General features: G+C 38.5%; 1 long non-coding RNA gene across 1 annotated transcript in view; it reads left to right on the plus strand.

The window, feature by feature from the left end:
* LOC128248669 (uncharacterized) overlaps window positions 1-22,590 on the plus strand; it is a 47,742-nt gene that overhangs the window by 549 nt on the left and 24,603 nt on the right. The gene's annotated exons all lie outside the window — the stretch shown is intronic.

A 22,590-nucleotide genomic window follows, 5' to 3' on the forward strand; every position in this document is an offset into this window, starting at 1 on the left:
TGTGTTTGTGAACCATGAAGATTTTTATATATGACTAAATGTTGTGGGGGTTGTTTTATGTAAAGTCGTTGACCAAAATTTAATGTTTGTTCTATAACCAATGCTTCTTTATTCTTTGTCTCATTTATATTTGAGCACTTCTTTTGCAGTCCTATAAACCCTTTTGTTTCTATTAGAAGAGACTAATATTATTTCTTGGTGTGTATCTACATATATATATATTTCGTGTTAAAATCGTCGTATAATGGGATATTTTCCCTTCAATAAAATTAGTGCCGTTGTTTGTTAACAACAACTATCGGCGGTACTGTTATTTATGACATCGTTCGTACGTTTGTACTGGTTTTAGCTTTAGGTTTAAGGTTCGGGTTTTAGGGTTAGGAGGTTAGGGTTAAGGTTATAAGTATTTTTGCCAAACACTAACCCTAACTCTAAAACCAGAACCCTAACCCTAAAACCCCAAAGCTAAAACCAGTACAAACACACCAACGATGTCATAAATAACAGTACCAACGATAGTTGTTGTTGACAAACTACGGTACTAGTTTTATTGAAGGGAAAAGATCCCATTACACCGTTAGAACATGTTGTTTACATTCCACAGCAGTAATTGTTTTGACCTCAAAGACGTCAGTGATTGGTTGAAATTACCGAAATACGACAACTTTTAATATGAAATAACTTCGAATATGAAAATGTTTTCTTCGTTCTATAAGACAAAATATACAAGCACACGGAGTTTTAAAGTGTTTCGGTAGAAAACACACTAAATAAAGCATAAATAAAAAGTGGCACCCGCCAAATCAGAAGGATCCTAAATTTCTTGCTTAGGGGTTATTCAGGATGCTAGTGATAGTAGTAGAGGTGGAAGGCCGAAGGAATGGAGAAGGGTGGTTTATCTAGTATGTGAATGGTACCTTTGTGATAGTTTATATGAAGGTTATAGCGTTAAAGTTTGAGGTAGGGTAAATGGGAATGGCTATTATTTGAGGGAAATAAGTTGATTGGTTCAGTGGCTGAGGGAGACGAGTAAAGAATGTAGAGAAGAATGAGAGGAGGTGGAGGGGGATAGTGAGGTGAGTAGGTAGTGAAAATAGTTGCTAGTGGGACAAAGGAATTGCGTTCGTATTGGAGGTGGGTGTTATGGTATGGAGAGGTGTGTAAAATTGAATAGAGGGATGCGAGTAGGGAGAGGGTAGAGGTAGATCGGTTAGTTTTCAAAGGTAGTGCCAAGTACTTTTTGAAAGTGGGAAGATTGGGGAGGATAAGATGGAAGCGGGAAGTAGTGGATATGAAGAATTATGCCTTCCAAGAGGGTGTAATTGAGAAACTGGACAATTGCAAGTTTTACTACCAGTTCCTGGGTTGGAGTTTACTGCTAGTGAGGTTGATCTCCGTCGGTTCATTGTTAGTGGGGGAGAACCTGAAGTGCAAACTGTATTGGATTGGGAGTTGGTATAGCAGCTAATATTTATCAATCAGTGTTTTTAAATCCTTATGAATATGTCATATCGTCATTCATTTGTATAAACACGTACTGATAAATAACATTGAATTTGAATATATTTCAAAGTAAGAAATATAAAATGGTTATTCTACCATTGATTATATTCTGAAGGTAATTTACAATATACCTACTGTATATTAAATTTGGCGAAATTTTCCTGGTTTATTATAAAATTAATATGCATTATATTATCTGTATCAATATTATATCTACATCCTCAAAAACGTGATTCTGTATCAAACTATAATCGATTTATTATGATGAGTGGAAATTACAAATTGTGCAACTTTTTCCACGGTATAACCATCGCCACTAAAGTAAATACACATTGAGAAGAACAAACGATAAATAATTTACAAGCTTTGTTTATGAAGTTATATTAATGTCTTTTAGCAACCGATATACTTAATTTAGCGAGGAAATTCATATGAGGCATGTATGGCAAAACAATATGATAGTAATAAAATGAATAAAATGTTTGATTGGAAATTTAGTAATTACCGATATAGATGATCGATGATATATATTGAACGACGACGAAATATATTGAGAATTTCGTGATATTACTTTGATCATATCATTCATTATTTGGCTGATACATTACAAATACTTGACTTTCTCTGTATTTTTCTTATATCATTATTAAACGGACGAAATACTGGTTCTCCTGGTTGATTTTTAGAGCCTTGTGTTTCGTACTAGCATCTACTCTGGGAATAATGGGCAGCTACCATGATCTTTCTCATTTTTTACTGTTTAGGAAATTAGTGAAAAGAAATGAGAAAATTATCTTTAACTAGGAGTCCTAATCGGGAAGCTTGCGATTCGTCATGGCCACCATTAACGGCTCCAGAATTCATTGTTAAACAGGCAACTGAGTACGTCTCCCATAAAAGAAGGCGAAACTCAAAATACCAGAACAAACACGGCAAGAGAACTCATTCGACCATGTCAAAATTTTACAAATACACTGCCCGAGCTGGTGCTATCTTCTGTCGACTAATTTTGTAACTTGAACATGCAGGAAATTTAAAGACAAACAGAATGGCTAACCTATGAAATTCATTCGCATCTACATAATTCATTTATTCTTTTACTTGTTTCAGTCATTTGATTGCGGCCATGCTGGAACACCACCTTTTAGTCGAGCAATTCGACCCCCAGGACTTATTCTTTGTAAGCCTAGTACTTTTTGCCGAAGCGCTAAGTTACGGGGACGTAAACACACCAGCATCGCATGTCAAGCAATTGTTGGGGGGGGACACAGACACACACATACAATCACACACACATACACACACAGGCTTCTTTCGGTTTCCGTCTACCAAATCCACTCATACGGCTTTGGTCGGCCCAAGGCTATATTAGAAGGTACTTGCCCAAGGTGCCACGCAGTAGGACTGAACCTGGAACCATGTGGTTGGTAAGCAAGCTACTTACCACACAGCCATGTCTGCGGCAGTTGTTTACTAAATGGAATTATATATATTGAAAACCTCCATAGCCAAATGTAATGAATCGACATAAGATAAACCGCTTCGTAGTACGACATGTAGCGCCATTTGTAAAATACATGAGAATGACCAAATACATGCATCGGAATTCATGATTCGAACTTTGAAATAATATATACCTTGTGTGTGAATATGGTTCACGGAAACGTTGTGAAGGTCTGTCAAATATAAAGACGTATGTATTTGTGGATGGATGTGTGCAAGTACGTATGTATATATGTGTGTGTGTGAGTGTGTGCAGCGTTTGTGTATGTGTGCGTGTGTGCATACAGGTGTGTGTTCCCTTGTGTTTGTGCTTGTCCCGCTACAGCTTGAAAATCATTGTTTTGTTCATGTCCCCGTAATAAACGTTCGGCAGAAGAGACCGATTAATAAGTATCAGAATTGAAAAAAAAAAAGGTGGGATTTGTTTGACTAAGCACTTGAAGCCAGTGGCCCCTCGATGTGACCAGAGTCTAGTGACTGAAAGAAGTAAAAGATAAAATATAGAAAATAAGATGTCATGTGATGCAAAAAAATATGTAACAGAATGAATAATTTTTCCTACTCTAGGCACAAGGTCTGAAATTTTGGGGGAGGGTGCAGTCGATTAGATCGACCCTGGTATGCAACTGGTACTTCATTCATCGATCCCGAAAGAATGAAAGACAAATTCGACCTCGACGAAAATTGAACTCAGAACGTAAAGACAGACGAAATGCCGCTAAGCATTACGCAGGCGTGCTGAGGTTTTTTCCAGCTCACCGCCTTGTAAAAGAATAAGGTTACGAACTTAGCTAAGTGCTGATCATAACATATATACTGATCTGTGTTACCAGGCTGAGTTGTCCCTAATGCATTTTACAGCGAAAAGAACTTTTGGGAGTGGATTTGTATTGTAAATTGTTCATGTTAATTTTCTTACAACAGTTCCTTCCTCAATAAGTAAACTAGTACAATGCGACACAGTATGTATATTAGAATAAACGAACAACTGTATTTGGTGGGGGCTTTGTTTTATCGACCTCAGAAAGATAAAAAGTAAATATGAATGTTGGTCATTTTGCAAATGAGGACGACAAATGGCGGTAACTGAACAACAAATCAATTTATCTGACGTTGTAATAATTCTATAAAAACTCAACCTTACTTTGTATGTAATTATACCATACACCCAAATTGCTGTTTAAAAAGAGACACCAAGCTCAATTTCGCTTTAAGCTTAAACAATTTTCGGTTCGCCAAAGACTTTAGTATATATATATATATCAAAATGATACAAGTCCTATTTTTATACTTCTCTTTATAACTGTACGTGTTGGTAGAAAATAATAATCATTAACATTTATGCTTCTTTTATTTATTTCTTTTCTTCCCATATTTACCTTCGTTGCGTCCGTTTCCTGAAGCCTATTGAATTTTGAAAGTTCATGTAATTGAAAAATAGTGCACAGTTATGCAAATAAATCCCAGAAGTACGCACATGAGTTTACATTGAATGGATAAAACCATTCTTACTGTTTTAGGTGTAGTGTGATTTGCTTTGTGAAATCTTAGATTAACAATCATTTGTGTCAATGACATAAAACGACAACGATTGAAAATGTATTCTGTATTTAATCAACCTAAGTACACAAATGTTGCGTGTCTTATCTATCCAGAAGAATAAAATGTAATTTGAAATGAGAGCACAAAGGATAAAAGTAAACACACCCTACAAGGAACCCTGTCCTCCATGCTACCTTTACTAGCGTTTCTACCTTCGTTTGACTTCTAAATCATATTTATAATTGTAAGTCATCAGCGCGGAATAAAGTGTACGATTAAGATCGATCCCAGCAAGGAGAAATTGGATCGGAATTCAGTCATCGTTTGAGTACAGTTCAATTAACATTAATGCCCTAACACCCTCTTGGAAGACTTGTTTGTACCTCTCATTCTACACGACTATAATACATTTCAGTCCAATAATCAGGAATAGAAAAAAAAAATAATCAAAGTGGAGAAAAGTAGAATAGTTGACATAACTGCTTTGAGGTGAGCTGACAGAGTACTTAGCCATGTCGGAATAAAATGTTCAGCGAGTTCTTCTTCTGGATCTTTACTGCCGTTTCATCTGTTTTGTATCCTGAGTTCAAATTCCTCCGTGGTTGATGTCATCGACGAGACGACTTTTGCAAAATTTCAGGACTGAAGCACATAGTAGGAAGAGTTGTTATTATTATTATTATTATTAGTAGTAGTAGTAGTAGTAGTAGTAGTAATAGTAGTAGTAGAGGCGGCGGCGGCGTTATGAAGGTAGTAAACTTGTAGAAACATCACAATAGCATTTCCTCTGGTGAGGTCGATATTTTGCCTTTAATCTTCTCGTGAATATAAAATACGTACCAGTTTAAAACTATGGTCGGCATAATAGACCGCCATTGCTTCCCTGAAATTAATGGTTTTAAGTCAATACTTGAAACCATAAATACTATTATGAGGGTGATGAGTTTGAAGAGTCGGCAGCGCGTTGAACAAAATGCCTGGTGGCAATTCTTTCGGTACTCTACGTTTGGAGTTAAAATCCCACCGTGATTAACGTCGTCCTAGGTGAAGAAAGTTAGTCAACTATTCAAGCACCTCTGCCTAAAATTCGAACTTATTATTATTGCCATTATCATTATTATTATTTATCATCATCATCATCATCATTATCCAGTAGTCTTACTTTTAGCACGTGTTTTTACCTGTATTGTAACCGTCTTGAGCTGCCACATCTTTTCGATTTCGATTAACAAATCTTTATTTTTATCTGAAGCTATCAAATTCATTTGCCGAGATATTATAATAACGGGGTATTCTCATGTCAATCAATAAACCGACTTCATTGCTTTGGTCTTTCACAACAATATCTGGTTTATTTGCTCTGATGGTCTGGTCTGTACGGACTGGAACGTCCCAAAGAATCGTTACATTTTCTCCCTCAGTTACAGCCTCAGGGTGATGATGCTGGTACCATTTGCAAGCAGTTTTGACTTTATACCGCTGACACATTATCCAATGTAGACATTAGCCAAGACCGTTGGTGTTATAACGAGGGTGCAATATATTTGGTTTTGTACGTAGTATTGTTCTACAGAATGTTTAATAAAGTAGAAAATTTGTTTTAAAATTTGAGATTACGTTAACGGTATTTTAGGTAAATATAGGCAGTTCCCATGAGCACTATATTTTGAATTTCTTCGAATCTAAGATTTCCTTGTATCTGAGCTAGGTAGGAATCAGCCCCTTTTGCTCTCGTTCCTAGGGCACCTATGACAACAAGTATTGTTTTCGTCTTGAGGTTCCATATTTTGCCATGCTCAGTTTTTGGTAGGTCTTGATAGATACATTTATATATATATTGGGACGGACATATTATTATTATATTATTATTATTATTATTATTTCTCTTTATCTTAGGTTCTGATGGGGCTCCTGGGTTGTAGTTATCTCTTTCGCCTTCCAAATTGACTATTCATGGGTCAGAGGGGCATTGAACATTAAGTCTGTAGCATTTACGGTGCACCTTGTCCACCTCCACTAGGTCCGTTCTGTTATGCTTGAGGCCCTGATCTGTTTGGATTGGGAAATCAGTAGATTGGAAAATGAGAGTGGGGACACACTGTCCCTTTAGAGAATTCCGCTCCTGACTTTCACCTCTCCTAATACTTGATTTCCTGATGTCAATTCCGATCTCTAACGTTTCATACTGTTCTATATAAGGATTTTCATGTTTTCTGGCACTCCATACATTTCCATTGTTATTATCCAGGAGCATAGTATTAAATCGTGTGCTTTTCGATAGTCAACCCATTTTAGGCTCAGGTTTGTGTGTCTTCTCTTGCAGTTTCCGACAATTTAATTCTCCACTTGGAAAATTCTCCATTTGGAAAATTCTCCATTTCGAAAGAGATAAATTATTTACTAGATAGTTACAAGAATGTAGTTTGTACATTAAATAATTCATAGCTTTCAAAGTCTACACATTATGATAAAGATCTAACTTCCAAGAATTATTTCGGTGCGGCTGAGAATCCTGCACGTTTTAAGTTACAATCAACCATAAATATACTTTCTGAAGTTTGAAATTATATTTTCAAACTGATTCATCGAATTGCATCGTGTCCTACTAGAAAATATTACCAGTATTTTTGGGGGACTATAACAAGTCAAACTTTTGAATCATAGCAAAGATGACTGTAATCATTGTATTGTGAAGAATTTTGTCCAAAAGTTATTCAGTATTGACGACCATTTCTAAGCTAATAACTTTTTCATTGCCATAAAACGAATTTTTTAGTTTAAATATTTATAAATAACTAAACGTTGAACGGCTTACTTTGTAGTATTATAATGTTAAAATACTTAAAAATAACTTGGGAGTCAACGGCTTACAACCGAGTATTATGCTGTTGCGTCCTAAAACATAATCAAAATGTTTTCGATTTCTTAGCGTGCCTTGGATCTAAAACGCTTTTTATGGTTTTATTTTCATTCAGCCACACCACTGATATAACGATCGCCACCAGCATTCCCTATATTTTCCTGTATATTGATTCCTCTTAGTTTAGCTACATCTCTTAAATATTCTTCAATGAGAACATCCAATAGTACCGACTCAGGTCCGTTGTCTTTCGCCCCTTGGTTTAAAGCATTTTTACTCGCGTGTTTCCTGGAAATGTTTGTTTTAATATTCCCTCTCGTACAATGTTTGACTCCGTAAAAAGACACAAAAATCTCATAGATCTAACGGAAATCCCTATTTCCTATATTGCGCGATACGTTTATTTGCCGATCTTATTATAGACAGGCCCTTCTTGTTTGCTTTTTGTTTTCCAAACGCCCTTAGAGTTTTTCGTCTAGAAATGCTTCGTTAATTTCAGATAAATGAAGTTATTAAAAAGTACGATCTAGCAGTTGCTTCTCTAAACATTTTGCTTGTTTCATTGTGCCACTCACAGTTGATGTCACTGTCACACTCCAGAAAATCAAGCAGAATGATGTATTTGTTACCCATCAAAACACTCCTCATATTCTGTGCTGATCGCTGGATTTTGAAATTTCGCGAATTTGTAGAATGGGTATAACATTCTATAGGCTACACTGGCATTTTCCGAATCATAAACACGCGTCCACGTTTCATCTTATCTCTTGATCAGTTTCAACCAATTCCATTAGATAAGAGTAGACGTCCATCCTCCATTCGTTCAAATCTAGTGACACATGCCGACGTATCCTTTTCCCACACATTTTCCAATAACGAAAGTCTTCCTCCATATTTCGTAATGTGTTATGATCACATTTTAATTGTGCAGCAAAATCACGATTTGTGATTCATCTCTTTGCAGGAATTAGTACGGCAAATTGCTTCAGTCAATGATGCCGTCTCCATAAACATCCCACGGCCTTCCGGGAATGTCCCCCCAGCTTTTCTTCTTCGAAAAGACAAAAAAGATCAATGACATCTTATTCTTCTTTGGAAGCTATCCGCCATGCAAGAACGGGAAGAAGGTTTACTACAGAAGAAGAGTTCCCTCTGCCAGCATATAAAATATCGACAACTTTTATCAGTTGAAATAGATCCTGCCTAGTTTAGCATTCCTTTCAGTATAACTCACGTATAAGAAAATATTTAACGAAACATACACATACATGAATGAGGCACATAAATGCTGAGCAGCCACATTGGCTTATACGGCTCATCATTTATGTGTGTATGCATATATATATATGTATACATATACATGTGTGTGTGTGTGTGTGTGTGTGTGTGTGTGTGTGTGTGTATTTCTGTGTGTAATTATGCTAATGTAATTATACACAGAGAAAGATTTCAGAAATATGATTGTATTAGCAGGCTGTTTCGTCTGACAAATGCGTACGCCCACATATGCGCGCACGCACTCGCACGCACACACACACACACACACAAGCACAAGCACACACAAACACGTGCGCGCGCAACCGGCAGACATACATACTCACGCGCGTTGACACACTCATCTTTTTATATGAAATTAGATGAACCTCTGCCTGAAACTGCACTACTGCGTTTTGTGTTAATTTAATTGTGGCGGTGTATTTTATAACATGTCTCCTCTCATCCCATTAATGTATTTTCCTCAGCCTTTATGCAGCAGTCTTTTAACTAGAGTAAATTGAATTTATGAGCTGGAATATCTTACAAACGTCTAAAGTCATTCTGTGTAACTGACACATTTCCTCTTATCAATTTGTTGCTGTGCTTATAACAGGAAGCTGAATATATATATTCATACGAATATCACGCACACACCTCCACATCTACCCATATATATATATATATATATACATATATATATATATATATATATACTTGCATACACACATACATATGTGTGTGTATATATATATATATTTGTATATATATACATGCGTACATATATGTGTGTATATATATATATATATTTGTATATAAATACATACATATATATATACATGTGTATATATATATATATATATATATATATATATATGCATATGTGTATATACATATGAATATATAAACACATAGATATCTATACTTATATATATATATATGTGTGTGTGTAAGCAATAATGCATTTATGCATATATTAATGTTTGTTATATGGTTCTAGTTAACGTAGGAGTTTAGGCCGACCACATACTCCCTGCGTTATGAGGAAGACACTGAGAATGCATAAACGTAACGCTGCACAGGAAATTAGATAATGCTTAAGGTTTTCGCCACCAAGAACAGCAATTAATGACCGAATTTCATTAACCCTTAGAGCAGAAGGGAAGTTTTATCGTTTGAGTATGTGTTCCTGAAATCATTATTCATAACTATTGATTATTTTATTTAATTAGCAACTGAATATCTCTTATACTTCCTAAAATATGTATTGGAGATTGACCTAACTGCAATCTGGCTAAATATTTATTGCAATTATTTGAACTATACTTTACATTGCCTTTAGGATTATGCATCAGGCGTTAAAATTATCTCATTATAGATTATGTCTCAGAAATGTAAATGGTAATTGTAGTTGTGATTGAAGATTAAATGTTGCGTTCGTCGTTTGATCATTTACAGACGAACGTGTATATGTTGCTACTAAGTCCCTTGTTATTTTAACCTGCGTTTGGAGGAGAGGTTGAATCTTGGGCCTCCAGATGTCTTCCTCCATCTTCCTACATGAATGCTCACATGGAGTAAAGCAGGACTCCATGTGACAATTCATGGCTAATATGTACGTACAATCCACATCCACTGAATTATTTGGATGGGAAGTTCTTGATATTTGTAACTCGAAGAAAATATAATCACCATTCACAAGTACATTTGTTGGAAACCCTGAGAAGGTGTCATACTAATTTTGATGTCTGAGGAGAATATTGAAGCGCTAAACGTTTCATTAATTGACAAATTATGCACACAGTTGTTATAGATGAGCAGCTATTTCCTTTAGTCACTGAAACGATCGTAACAAAACATCAACATTCTACCGATTGTTATATGTCTCTATCTACGTATGTATGTATGTATGTATGTATCTATATATCTCTCTGTATGTATATATATATGTATATATATATATATATATATATATATATATATATATATATATATACTGTTTTCAGCAATCGTAATGGTTTACTTATAAAACGTTATATATATATATATATATAATGTTTTATAAGTAAACCATTACGATTACTGCAAACAGAAATCTTTTTTTTCCCCTTCGCAATGTTTGTAAAATCATTAATTTGCTTTGCCAAATTGTTATATGCCCATTTTACATGCAATATGTCCAAAGTTATTTTAAAGGCATCTGAATTTCCAATATTTTGTTACTAAATTTTTCTACAAACATTATCAAATTATACCTGAAAAATATCCAGGTTATTTTAAAAGACATCATTATTTAATCCTGTATACAACTACATTTGCATTGTAATAGGATTTCGTATATATTTTATACTTAACTACAACTAGACGATCGTGCAAAACGAGCTTAAAGCTAGATACATACAATATTTTGTGATTGAAGCAGATTATTCTGACAAATAATGAATAATATTAAAATTTCTCTTTGTTTCTTTTCATCTACAATTAAGTGATTATATATATGGTAACACTGAATGTCTAGACTTCTTCAAAGTTAAATGTCTAGACACGTTATCAGTCTTAACTTTTTATCAGTCAAATACACCTGCTGTTATTCCTTTACGTTTATAGAATAATTCATATTTTATGTCTTATTTGGCGTTGACACACACACACACACGTATATCACATATATTTATATCGCAATTATAAAAATTATTTTTCTATTGTCAGCGACTGATGGATTATTCTCTCAGGAGGATAATGAATATTTTTAATTCAACGTATTGCTAATTTGATAATAAAAGAAATATCAACTTAGAGAAACAATTGATGTCTTCTAAGTTTGAGAATTCATTGTGTTCAGAGAAATTTAAAAGAATATCATTTATAATTTCTTTCTTTATTGAATACAAACGAATTTCGAATTTGATATTATATTACAGGAAAAGAGAAAGTTTCACTTTATCACAGAATATCACATTTAGGAATTATGTAAAGCTTACGTTTGCCATCACACTTCTGGTGTTTCTAATCTCTATATTTATTATAACAAGGAAATATAGCAGGGTGGCTCAAAAGTCACGAGATCATTTTAAAATTATAACTTTTATTACAATTATATTTTTCAGTTATTTTTCTTCTTTCCGATTTTTGACATGTAATTCTTGGGGGGAAATCGTAGACAGAATTTTCCTTCACATTATGAGGTTATATGTTGCCATCGTAAGTTCCATATTTCCTCGATGTTCGATAATGTAAAAGCCCCAATAGCATCGATAGTATTGATTTGATTATATTATCTGGGAACTGAAAAATCGTATGTTTCTGTCCAACCGAAAGAAAATATAAACATTATTGAGTAAAGGTAAGACACTTCTTGCTTGACTATGAAGCATACGTTTGCAATTTCATTCGGTGAAATGTTACAACTGTATTTGTAACTCTAATTTAACTGAAACTTATTTGCAGACACTTCCGGTTCCTATCTCGGCAAATATCAATATATAAAGTAACACACATGCACACACAGATATGCGTGTTTGTGTGTGTATATGCGTAAATTACTGCCGCATCAGTTGCTTGTCACTCCTCAGCTGCCTAGAGTAGTTGAGCGAAGAAGTAAAACAGAATAAATATTCAAGAATGGATTCTTGCGAAAGATTATTTTGTGTATTCTGATTTCAATTTCAGTTACCTAGGAAGATATCTCAATAAAAATAAAATATAAATTATGAACATAAATACAGCTAAAGCCTCAAACAGCTCCAAGAGCTCAATATTAAAGGGTATGGCTATTCAAGTAAATATATATAGAAACAAGGATGCATATCGCAAAGTTTGCAGTGAAATATGAGTGTGTGAATTTTTGTGTAATTATGTCTGTATATTATATATATGTATATATATATATATATATATATATATATATATATACACGTGTGTGTGTGAGTGTGTATACGTGTATATATGCATGTGTATATATGTACATGTGTGTATGTGTGTATATATATGTGTGTGTATGTATGTATATGTACATATGTTTGTGCATATATGTATGTGTATATATGTATGTATATGTGTATATATGTATGTGTATACATGTCTGTATAATTTTATATGTATATATATATATATGTATATATATATACATATAAGTATATATATATACATATAAGTATATATATATATATATATATATATAAGTATATATATATATACATATAAGTGTGTATATATCTATATATATATATATCTATATATATATATATCTATATATATCTATATATATATATATATATATATATATATATATATATCAGTATTTGCCCATCCCCAACACCTAAACATGCTAGATGACCAGCCACAACAAAATAAGCGGGAGCGCAGAAAAGGGAAACCAAAAAACTTGAACCTGCATACCCATAATCCACCAAGAACCAACAGGACTCACAAGGAAAGAAGTCCACATATTCCTTCTGCTCCCAACAAAAGGCTATATGCAGAGGCTGTGCGAACTGCAGCAACTGAACAGCAAGCTTTTTTAAGCATGGCCCAGAAAATAGTGCATCATCTAAAATGGATACAGAAGGTACATATTCAACACCATACAAACCACTATCCAAGACCACCTGAGACGATAGATCCAGGAAGGCCACGACTATCACCAGGGACCCCTGCACACATATCACACACATATTCCTACTGAATATGTTTCCCCTTTTCACACTGATATTTGTGATACACGATCCCTACTGATCGGCCCACACGTTTTTTTTTTTTTTTACGATCCCTTTTTTACCATCGAAATTCTATCTCCACCACTTTTTTCCTTTTCTTCCCAAAAAGAAAAGCTCTACTTTGTATTTTGTCCCCTGTGTTCAGCCCTGTGTGGCCAATAAATATATCTACCTATCTATCTGCCTATCTATCTGCCTACCAACCTATCTACCTACCTACCTACCTGTCTATCTACCTGTCTACCTGTCTACCTACCTACCTATCTACCTGTATACCTACCTAACTACCTGTCTATCTACCTACCTACCTGTCTATCTACCTACCTACCTGTCTATCTACCTACCTACCTGTCTATCTACCTACCTACCTGTCTATCTACCTACCTACCTGTCTATCTACCTACCTACCTGTCTATCTATCTACCTACTACCCTACTACCAACACCACCATCAACAATCAAAACAAGAGAAACGCAAGCAACACTGGCAACTGAGAAGACAACAGCATCTGCAAAAACAACAAGTGAGGAAGCAGGGGAAAAGAAAGAAAATTCCAAGACTGTTTCCCCCTCCCCCACATCACACACACCTCACACAAATAACAAGCCATCAGCACCAACAAAAACAGCAACACAACCACTCACACAAGCACACACAGACGCTCACAATTTGCCCCTACCTCCTTCCGATTCCTCAGAACCTTCGTCGGAAGATGAAAGTAATGAGGAATGGCAAATAGCCCAGAAAGGAAGGAGGAAGAGGAGCAAGAAAAGAAAAGCAAACACAAACAAAGCAGGGAGATACACAACTCCCGAAAACACTCCAGACACCAACACAAGCACACACAACTACAACACAAGCAACAAAACCCCAAAAGCAAGTACACACACAATGCTCACTGCCATCAACACAAAAAACTCAGAGTTGATGGAATACATCAACACAAAAACAAACATAACAAACGAAGACATAAAAACCAGCAACCACCCATACACAACACCGCCAGAACACATCAAAATACTACACATAACACCAACTCTGCACCACACACTAAAATCTATTTTTCCAAAGGCAGTTGGCAAATGCCAAAAATACCTGGCGAAAAAACTATATAGTGATCTCCTCGAAGAAAACCCGAAGGAGGAGACACAAAAACTCTCAAACGGTAAGTGACTCTCTTTATAAAACTTTAGCACTCAAATCAAAATGATGCTCAAGATTGGTTGTGTAAATGCGCGTGGCTTGGGGTCCCCTTGGAAACAAGGGTACCTCCTAAATGACATAAAGTCACATAAACTAGAAATCATAGCCATAAGCGAGACCAGACTCCATGATCCGCGGGCCCTATCGTCCATGTTTGGCAGACAGTTTAACATTTATTTTTCTCCCTGTCTGCCGAGAATGGGCGGTAGTGGCACGGCGGTACTCTTTCGCAAGAGTCTGGATCTCGAAGTAAAGACAGTATTCATAGACCCGGAGGGTAGATTGGTTGTTCTGGATGTCGATGGCAGCGATGGGTGTGCTTTTCGACTCATATCAGTATACGCACCACCTTTAACAGGTAGGCCGGATTTCTTCCGACGTCTAGAAGTATTCCTAGGAACGTCTCGTCCTTTACTTTTAGTGGGGGATTGGAATGCTACCTTGGACACGCATCTAGACTATGTGGGCAGAGATGGGAATAGACGGGGATGCAAATGCCTCAAAGACCTGCTCAGACGCTTTCAACTGTCTGACAGGTACCGACTCGATTACCCGAATGCGCCAATGTGGACATGGACAAACCGCATCGGGTCGTCGAGATCGTATCTAGATAGAATACTGTGTAGGAGAGTAGATAGAGATAGCATAGGGTGTCCACAATTTCACATAGTCAGCTACACGGATCACAAACTTGTGACGTGTACGCTAGACTTAGATAAGACACATAGGCAGGGCTCCGGTTACTGGAAACTAAACGCGTCTTTCCCGTCGAGACCAGTTTTCAGAGACCGGATTAGCACGTTAGTAAAGAGGGCTTTGACAGGAGCCATCATCAATAACAAATGGTGGTTTGCCCTCAAGAGAGCAATAAAAGCAGAAGCGGTTAGGTATAGCAAAGCACTAGCCATAGACAGAAACAGAGTAGAGGGTGAACTAGTTAAGAAGCTAGAAGAGGCAATTAGAAGTGGCATCGCATCCGACATTTTGGCGGCGAGGTTGGCCCTTGACCAACACTTCAACGCCAAACACGAAGGGTGCGTTGTCAGGGCTAGGATGCGTGCTCTAAGAAACGAAGGTGTTGGAGCCGCACGAGAGGCCCGGGTGGCGGAGGCGCAACAGGGCAACAAAGCCACCATTCGGTCTCTGGTGGACGAACAGGGGCGCGAACTGCTCGAGCCAAGCAAAATGTGTGAGGCCTTTCAGCGGCACTTTGCTCGACTGTTTGGGACGAATGGCGAGCGAGAACGCAGGGTGGACTTCAGTGCCTACCTGCACAGCCTGCCACGACTCTCGGCAAGAGAGGCGGAGTGCTGCGAAGGTGCCATCACGGCGGCGGAAGTGAGGGACGCGATGGCGGCATGCTCGAGGGACAAATCTCCGGGTTTGGATGGTCTGCCCTACGAGCTTTACAACTGTAAGCCAGACTTGTTTGGAGACGTCTTGGTGGCGGTGTACTGCAACTGGCAGCAAAACGGGAGCATTCCCGGTTTTGTGAGTCGAGGAGCCGTAACGCTGCTGAAGAAAGATCCAAACAAGGGGGACGTCATAGATAACTTTAGGCCCATCACTCTCCTCAATGCAGACTTGAAAATTTTGGCCAAGGTGTTAGCCAAGCGGTTGGCGCTTGTCATCGAGAAACTGATCGGCAAGGCGCAAACGTGCGCGGTGCCGGGCAGGAGCATCCATGACAACCTCCATCTGATGCGCTACATCATAGAGAGGGTAGTTAAGGAACCTGGCATGGGTGGGGCCCTGATCAATTTAGATCAATCGAAAGCTTTCGATAGGGTAGACCATCAATACTTGGAGGCTGTCCTCATAGCAGCCGGCTTCGGTCCCATTTTCCGCGGCTGGATGGCTGCCTTGTACAGAGGCATCCGTTCGGTAGTTCGCGTCAATGGGCATCTATCAAGACCCTTCGACATTGCACGTTCGGTCCGTCAGGGATGCCCCCTCTCGTCGCTTCTGTACGTGTTGACTCTCGAGCCACTACTGCGGAAGCTGGCGACGCTGAGGGGCATCCCGCGAGAGTTGGGATGCGGGACGAGCGTGTCGGCATACGCGGACGACGTCACCGTCATAGTGTCTAGCCAAAAGCACATCGAGCTTGTCGGCGAGACACTGAGAGACTACGAAGCGGTAACGGGAGCGAAAATCAACCGGGATAAGTCAGTGGGCTTGCGGCTCGGCACCTGGAGAAGCAACCCCATGCCGTCAAGTAGCGCCTCCGTCGTGGGACGTTGGACTGACGGTCCGGTTGAGATGCTCGGGGTCTGGTTTGGTCCAGACCTCCAAACGGAGAAGAACTGGGACGAGATAACGAGAAGGGTGGCCACTCTAGCCCGGCAATGGGCCGAGAGGAAGCTTTCCCTGAAAGGTCGGGCGGAGGTGGCGAACACGTACATCGCGTCCGTCATCTACTACCGCCTGACCGTCATTCCTTGTCCCGACCCTACCATCACCAAACTGGAGCGCATCCTCTTCCGCTTCTTGTGGAAAGGAAGCGTTCCGATGGTTAGGCGATCCGTTTGCTGCCAAGACCCGTTAAAAGGAGGACTGGGCATGCCGTGGTTGATGATGCGCAGACACGCGCTGAGACTGCGACATCTCCGGCTCTACGTAGACAGCGGTGAACAGGTGTGGTCACCGTTTGTGCGGCGCGCTTTCCCGCAGCTCGTCTCCATGACCGAACTGCAGTCATGGATCAAGAAGAGGCCGAGGAAGGGCGAATGGCACCGCGAGTGAGGCGCTGCTCTTCGGCAACTCCAACAACCCGGGTCAACCTTGAGCGACTGCATCACAACTAACGCATTCTATAGTGGATTAGTGGAGGGAAGGTACGACGACGATCTCGGGGCGAACCTGGGCGTCGACGAGGAATACCTGACCCGCCTGTTTAAGACGACCTTCGGGCCGGGACCTATGGACAACTTCCAGAGATCCCTGGCCTGGCAGTGCTATCGAGAAGCACTACCCGTTCGGGATAAGCTCTACAGGCATGGCTCGAGAAACACGGGGCCGACCTGTCCGAGATGCCGGCAGAGCGACGAAACCGTTCTGCACGCACTCGTACAGTGTCCCACCATTTCCGAGCTGTGGGCTTACGTCGAACAACTGCTATCGCGTGTGGGACGAGTCGGTCTATCAGCCGAGTCTATCGTGAATATTGTCGCGCCTCCTTCCTTTAAACGGGAAGGAAGAGCTATTTTCATCGTACTTGTGGCTATGGCGAAAGAATGTGTATGGTGGACGCGTCTGAAAGGTCTAGAGACAAAGACTTTCCTCTCTGGGCAATCTCTCATCAACTTCTTCAAGTATCACCTGAAGAGGAAGTTGAGAGTAGAAAGGGAAGTCTTGTCTAGTGAATGCTTCAAAAAAAGATGGGTGAATGTAGCAAGGATGGCACGTGTGAACGACGGAGCCATCTTGAGCATAACCCTATGAACAAGAAAAAAAAAAAAAAAAAAAAAAGGCAAAAGAGAGTCACTTACTGTTATAGTTTCTTCAATGAGAATATTGACCAAGGTTACCGTGGTCTTTTCCGTAGGCTTTTCCTTCCACGGCTAAACCTAAACTGTCCTCCCCTCTTTTTACACGAGAACATTACTGTGTGATACACGATCCCTATTGATCGGCCTTTCCTTTTCTCTTTTTTTTCGATCCCTTTTGATCGAACTGCTCCTTTTTCCCTTCCTACGATCCCTTTTGATCGACACCACCAATTTTTTTTTTTTTCCTTCCTTCCCCCTCCCAAAAAGAAAAGCTCTACATTGTATTTGTCCCATCTTCGTTGAGCCCTGTGTGGCTAATAAAAGAAATGTATCTACCTACCTACCTGTCTATCTACCTACCTACCTACCTGTCTACCTACCTACCTGTCTACCTACCTACCTACCTGTCTATCTACCTACCTACCTACCTACCTGTCTATCTACCTACCTACCTACCTACCTGTCTACCTACCTACCTACCTGTCTACCTGTCTACCTACCTCTCTATCTACCTACCTACCTGTCTATCTACCTACCTACCTGTCTACCTCTCTATCTATTTATCTACCTCTCTATTTATCTACATCTCTATCTATCTATCTATCTACCTACCTCTGTCTATCTACCTACCTCTGTCTATCTATCTACATCTGTTTATCTATCTACCTCTGTCTATTTCTCCTCTCTGTCTATCTACCTCTCTACCTACCTACCAACCTATCTGTCTAACTATTTATCAATCTCTCTTTATCTGTCTCTTTGTTTCTTTATCTGTCTTTGTCTCTCTCCTCCCTCCCTCCCTCCCCCCTCTATCTATCTATCTATCTATCTATCTATCTATCTATCTATCTATCTATCTATCTATCTATCTATATATATATATATATATATATATATATATATATATATATATATATATATATATATATATATATGTACATATATACACACACGCAAGCTATCGTACACGAACTTAAAATAGCAAAAGGCCATTTTAGACCGTCAGTGTAGGGTGTCTTATCCCCGTTAATTTATGGAGATAAACGGGGATTACCTCTCCGAACCGTGAAATGGGGATGTAATCTTTCAGGCTGTTGACCTTCTACAGCATGTTATTACTTTGAAATACGCTCACGTTGATGCCTGGCGGAGCGAGCGAAATCTTCCTTCGAGTGTGTAATCCTATCTTTATCTCCCCTAACCAAATACACATACATACACACACGCATTCAGACATACACCAGACAGACGCACCAGCATTAGTGCTTGAGTGAAAGTGCGTGCGTGCACCTACACACATACACACACGCGCATATGTATATATACACGCGTATTTGAATATACAAACGTGTATTCATACATACACAAAAATATAAATGTATGTATGTGTAATCAAATTATGTACGCTAATGTTTCGATTGCTATCGAACTTTTTGATTATCTCTTTCCGTTTTATGTTTGCAATTACACAGACACGCACACACGCACAGACACGCACACACGCACAGACACGCACACACACATCGAGAGAGGCATACACACCTTTTCACAGACACATTTGTTCTTGTTCATATGTAGTTCTGTGTGTGTGTGTGTGTGTGTGTGTGTGTGCGACAGTGTATTTTTTTAATCCTTTTCTTGTTTCCAACATTCTATTCCGGCCATGCTGTGGCACTGCCTTGAAAGGTTTTAGTCAAACAAATCGATCCCAGGACTTATTCTGTTATGCTTGCTATCTATTTTGTCATATGTCGAACCAAGACACTCGAATGTGTGCGCGCGCTCACACACACACACACACACACACACGGGGATGTATATACACAACAGGATTTCACAGTGTTTCTTCTCTGCAACTGGTCGATCCGGAGTTGTAGCAGAAAACATGCGTCATGAAAAACAACATCCACTTTCATTTGTTTATCAATAGATAATCTTTTCGCGTCTCAGTTTTGCAGCCTTCATCTTTCTTCTGGTAATAGATCACGCCAGGCCATCGTTACTGGTTCATTTTCATAGATTTGCTAAAAAGAAAGAGGACAAAAAAACAAAAACAAAAAAAATAAGCATTTTCAGTATCACTCGAATCTACAAAATATCAAATCTGTTAATGAAAGGCATTATTACAATGATAGTACTCGCTTTTTCAAAATGCGATCCGGCAGCAAACATTTCAGAAAAACGAAAAGGCACCCACTCATTGATGATAAAAGATGTCAGCTATATCCTATATCCGATAATGGATTTGGTGCCTCTTTCAATAACGATGACATAATACAGAGGCAAACATTTAAAACCCTGATTGGTAATATTTCTCTCTTACTAACTCTACTCATTGTAGACAACGTATATCTCATTTATTTATATCTTTAAAGTCTATCAACCATCTCGGTCGCTCGATCTCAGTAGCTGCCATCTTTATCAGCATCACCAGGTGCCACACAGTGTGCTTCTCTCTACCTTGACAAATTCCTGCCCTATCAAGTACCATGTGATGCGTCTTAATATTGTCCACCAACGCAATTCACCTTGCTTTCAGTCTCCCTTTCACTCTCCTGACTCATTTATCAATTTCCTCACATCTCATTGCTATAACCTCGATGCATGACAGATTTAATGACTCCTAATGTATTCCTCAACTTCAGCATATTTCTGATTGTATTTACACTAAACTATACTCTGCTTCCTTCCGTTCATCTGCCTGCCTAACTGTCAGTTTGTCTGTATCTCTAGCTCTCTCTTTCTCTCTTTCTCTCTCTCTCTCTCTCTTTCTCTCTCTCTCTCTCTCTCTCTTTCAGTTCCTTCACTCTATCGACTATGGACAAATATTTTAGATACACTTTCCAAATCCTCATATCCCTTCCCACTCAACACTGAATATATTGTTCAGTTTTCTCCTACCATTGACCAATCAGATTTGTATTTCAGTTGATACTCAAAATATTTCTTCCTTTGAGAAACAGCTTTGCTCTTCTGAAACCTTTCAAAAGAGCCTAAAGCCTGAGCAACATCTTGTTTAGAAGCTCCTTTCACTCCATAACAACATCCCAGTGTTTTCCAAGGATGCTCCCGTTCCAGATATCTATTCTTCTGTTACTAATCTTGCCCTCACAAGCAAGTCAAACTCAGTCTCAACAACAAATCACTTTGACTGTTTCTCCAACAACTTTATCTACTTTAGCTCCTGTAAAATCTAACAGCTTTTTCATACCAAAGTGAAGCTGGCCGCATGTTATACAAATGCTTAAGCAGAGATCAGCCTCACGAGCAGGATTTACGAAAGCATTTGGTTGACATTTCAACAGATAACTGAACTCACACTATGTGGGGAGACCTTCCACCAACGTTCCTCCTGCATTCAGAAACGCAAGGAATAATCCCTTTTTGTAACCTAAGAAACCATCAGACCGCAGATATGAATTCGTTTTGCCTGATCGTCAAGCTAATATTGATGACTTTAACAAATTTTCACATCGATAAACCCTACATTAGTTGTCGTGCTAGATAATTGTGCACGAAAGCGTTAAGTATTAAGTCAGGGATCCATCAACTGACCTTTGTCATTCTTTGACCTCAGTCCTCACTTCCACAATAACATGTAGTGTAATTTATCTTTAATGTTCCCATTTCTCCAGGTATTTCCTGCGTTAATTTTACCCTGTGCTAATTGTTCCGCCTTAATTTTTCAACCTTGACTAATTTTCTAACATTATCGCCTACCTCAGCCATGCTGCAGTTTTCACCACTGCACCTCAAAATTAATTACTCGTGTATAGCTACAGCACAATAACATCAATAATGCAACAATAACAAACAATTATTCCTCTCCATATTCCAGCACTTTCACTACTTTATATATAAAATTACTTTTGTATTAATTACTAACTCATCTGTTGAAATAGCCGGCCGATTTCTTAGATTTCTCAAATTCCTCGCAGTATATATGCTTATTCTAATTCGTGTGCCATTTGTAGATGATATTTCTCAACAAATGTCACAAAATGTCTTCACTCTATTCTCCGGTTTTCCTTCCAAATAGAGTCGTCCCTTTAGCAGCAAATAGTCACGTGAACAGAACAGCTTTAGACATAAGAGAAACTGAGATCATCACTGAAATGTTGTTTGTTATTTCTGTAGAATTGGATTTTAATATCCTAATGAACACGGGTTTTGTCAATCATTTTATTTCCTTGCTTCAAATCATTGGACTTTGGCCCGGATGGTTCACAGCCTCACGGGTTTGTCGGTCAGTTTGGCACCAACACTTCATGTTTGCTGCTTATTCTGTCAGATTATATTTCAGAACTGTTAAACTTCGGGGAGGTATAAAAGGACTGGACATGCCACACACACACACACACACACACACACACGGTTAATCCCACCTCATATATATATATGTATACTTATCAGTTAAAATTATTATTATATTCGGATATAAACCTCGTTGCATGCTGTGTTAAGCACGTTCACAGTTATTGGCTACCTGATGTCAACGTCAGTAGTGATTCATATGCAA

Source organism: Octopus bimaculoides, chromosome 9 (assembly GCF_046866305.1).
Source record: "Octopus bimaculoides isolate indiv1 chromosome 9, ASM4686630v1, whole genome shotgun sequence".
Lineage (NCBI taxonomy): Eukaryota > Metazoa > Mollusca > Cephalopoda > Octopoda > Octopodidae > Octopus > Octopus bimaculoides.